Source organism: Onychostruthus taczanowskii, unplaced genomic scaffold, assembly GCF_017590055.1.
Source record: "Onychostruthus taczanowskii isolate IOZ18803 unplaced genomic scaffold, ASM1759005v1 scaffold6, whole genome shotgun sequence".
In the NCBI taxonomy this organism is placed as follows: Eukaryota; Metazoa; Chordata; class Aves; order Passeriformes; family Passeridae; genus Onychostruthus; species Onychostruthus taczanowskii.
In genome coordinates this window covers 4,848,681-4,852,637 of record NW_024503679.1, presented here as the reverse complement: position 1 = coordinate 4,852,637, position 3,957 = coordinate 4,848,681, and positions in this window count along the sequence as shown.

Genomic DNA, 3,957 nt, shown 5'->3' with positions numbered 1-3,957 from the left:
TCAAAATAAATACAGTCAATTCCTAATAAATGCATTCCACTGCTATTTTTATATATATAAAGGAAACCTCCCCTCTGGCACCTAAGGACTTAAGAAATAAATAGCTGCCTGTTATGACCTGCAATGTTTTACAGCCTCGTGCTGGAAGAACAGATGGACGAACAAGCTGGATTCCCAGAGCACAGCCCCTGTGGCAGAGCCTGCAGCTCAGCAGCAGTGCCAGAGCAGAGCAGTGGGCAGTGCCAGGCCAGGAGGCACCCACAGCACCAGGGCCCCCTCCTCCCCTCAGCCTGCCCAGGAACACTTTCTGCCACAGCTTTCCCACTGCTCTAACAACAGCCAGAGCCCAGGTGGGATATTTTGCTGAAGTTCCTCTCCAGATTGCTCTTAGGCATACACGGATTTGGCCTGTAGGGCTCACAAAATGCCCCTGGCTAATTTATCCATCTTCTCTACAGATTTGCAACAGGGGCATGCTTTGCTTGTTCATTAAAAAAGCACAGGAAAACCCTGTGCTGTGGGAGCAAGGGAAAGGATAGGTGCTTCAAATTTACTCTGAGAACCACAAAAGAAAAACAAAACAAAAACAAAAACCCAAACAAACACACAAACCCCCAACAAAAGTATATGAAGTGGCAGCAGGCATTTTGTCCTCTATCCATCCTGATGAACCTTAGCAGTCTTGGGACTTTCTGTTCTCCTTCCCCTCTTCTGCCAGCACTGTGTGCTGTGCTGTGTCTCCATACAGCACATACATCTCCAGAGATTTAAATACAGCCTGCTTTCCTCAGTTACTTATGAATCTTACAAAGTTCTCATGAGAGCACATTCAAGTTTCACCTCACATGCTTGTTTTTTTGGCAGTTGCTTGCATTTTTTCCCCACTGTTCCCACCAAACAACCTTGTGCTGGAAAGTACAACAATTAACTGTAACTTCCAGTAACAGCTGCTATTTTTCTGCTTAGCACAATTCTCTGCATCAGAAAATATTTCTTTAAAACATGCACAATTTTAAAAGACTTCTTTTTCAAACCACTATTAAAAATAAATCAGGATCATCCAGGAAAGAAAATGCAGCACCCATCAGTTAGTACTTTGGAATTTCATCTTTTATTTTGCAGTTATAACTTGTTAAACAAATATATTTAATTATTGTTCTGTGAGTGTTAGTGCCTTTTCTTGTTTGCACAGTCTAATAGCATAGTCTCAGAGGAGAAAGTAGTAGGTAAATATTTTTACCACGGAGTTTCTTTGTTTATTTGAATCAAATATTAGAGAAATCCATATCGTACTAAGCTGGACATGACACATTTATATAATTTTTCTCTCTTTGTTGACTTCCTTCCAAAGGTGTCTCCAAGATAAGGAATATGAATAACCAGCTGCTTATATCAGCAGTGATTTCTGATCACCTCTCAGACACACATCTCGGGTGCAAATTCTGACATTCTCAGTACCATTAAGAGGACCAGTTTAAGCACATTAATACCATTATTTCCCCAGCATTAGGCACATAAGAGTCTAATAGGTGAAGAATACTTTCCACACCCTCAGAAATAACAGTACTTTGTTTCACTGCACAACTCTTCTCAGGAAACCTTGCCTGCCTTCCCATTATAAACACGGCTCTGAATGAAAAAGCAGCAAAGTAAACAATATGTTAAGACTTGAAAAGTCAGCATCTGAACAGAAGGAAATGAACAATCTAGCCAGAACTGAACAGATGCAACACTTTCTGTAGCATGACTAAGGCATCAGATAACAAACATGAAGCCCAAGCAGCAGCACATGCTTGGCAGCAAGCACTGCTAAGTTAAAGAGGCAGGTGTTTTGTTAATGCCTCTTAAATAGACTTACAAAATTAATTTATTTTAGAATAAAAGGACTAAATTGTGGTGGTGGTGTTTTCCATAGCAGAGGAACACAATTTGATGATTTGAACATCTTTAAATTATTGAAACAAGGGGGGAAAACCAAGGGTGGGGCACAGGGGGAATCTCAGTGGAGAAAAAGGAAAGCACCATAGTAACTCACTCAATAGTTATAAAGACAAAAACTTTCATCTTCATTTCCATCTCAGATGTTCAAGACATTAGCAACTGATGGCTGCACTCTGCAGGAGACTTCTGCTACACACCCACTCTGCCACCTAAGGCAGGAAGCCTGTCTGGCTTCAGTGCAGAGAGAATGTCATCCCATACACGTGTATTCCCCTGGGGGGTCATGTTTTTCAGGGTATAGAATCAACAAGTTCCTGAAGATGCTTGCACTGTGGAACAGTTATCAGAAACACAAATAAAAAGAGTTTAATCCAGCTGCCAGATTTTCCTGGAAGCTCAGGGCATAAAGCAAGTGCAAAGGCTCCTCCAGTCTTGGAGGAGGAAAGCAGAACAGAAAAATTTTGATGCAGAACCACATTGTCTTCACAGCTATGAATGCTTCAGAGTCACAGGCCATTTGCAAATGTAACATATGCAAATACCCTTAGCACCTCAGAGGCTTCTAATCCAAGAAAATACATGATGGCTGAAAACAAAATATGGATATGAACACACACATTTCAATCTGTTCTGACACAAAAAGACAAAATCCTTCCTTAAAATGGAAGCCATTTTAAGCCCCATTTGCTATCACAGGTGGTTCTCTGAAATGCAACCACACATGTTAAAGCATCTAAAAGCTATGTAAAATATTCACCACACCTGAAAGTGGACCTGTAGCCTTTTTTCCTTCCAAGTTTTTCACCTGCTTTTCTGATACAGCTGGCAGCAAGCCTCTGCATCTCTCTTGGGCTCCTGTCTTGCATAAGTCTTTCACACCCACTCAGCATCAGACCCCACACAAAATATTCCATTTACATGAAGAAAAAATAAACAATTTTGAGGCAGATTTCAACATACATGTGGTTCCATGCAATTTCAAAACATATACTGCTAGTAAACTGGACTTCCAACAATTCACATGGCAATTATGCTCCTTTCCCTTGCCTTTGAACAGATGTGTTGCTTACAACAACCTGGCAGAACAATAATTATCTCACTAGGGCAGATCTGCACTACACAGGATTTGGATTTCCTGCTAGGGAAATCCTAGAACAAGAGACATAGTTCAGGTATTGGTGGATTTTATTTGTGGTAAAAGATCAACCCTGAAAAACACTGTATTCCAGGATATGATGCATAAATCACAATCAACTTGCCTTCTAGATTTGGGAAAAAGTGTTTAGGCTGAACAGAGTTCTTCTTTGTGCATCTGGCTTCAGGTAGTTTCATTAGCAATTAGAAAGCCAGAGGCAAACATATTCCTAAAAGATATTACGTGAACTTCAGAGTACAGCTATCCAGGGAGAACAAGGAGTGTCAGAAGCTCTCCTCACATGCAGAAACTTAACTGCATGCCCAAATAGCAGCTGTGTGCAGCTTAGAAAAGTGAAAAGCTGTAAAAGAACCATGACCTGAGCCTCTCTGGTGTTGTTTTAATGTTACCCTGACTGAGATAACCATACCCAAAAATAATTAGCTTGTTTTACTCTCAAACTTATTTTTTTAATAGATTTGTAATATCACAGTCTCTGGCTATGAACTTTGCTACTGTCATAATTTTCACTGAGTCCCCTGAAGGTGTTCTCTGTTCCAGCTCTTCAATATTTATTTTTAAATAAGCACAAAGGAGGCCCTTTCCTGTGTGCTTTTACTAGGCCTGATAATAAACACATCTTCCTTCATGATCATCTCTCTCCTGTGCCCTGGTATATACAGTGATGCTCCCCACAGGCATGTGGTGTGCTGGGCTGTGGGAGAGCAAAGTGTCACACACCAGGCTTCTAAAAAAAAAATGCAGCTGAGTCAGCTCTCGAGGGCTTCATCCCACAAACCCTTCTCCTACAGGGACTTTGGGAAGTTTTTCACTGTCAGAACAATCCTTTATTCTGTAGGGCAGCTTTATCAAAAGCAGTC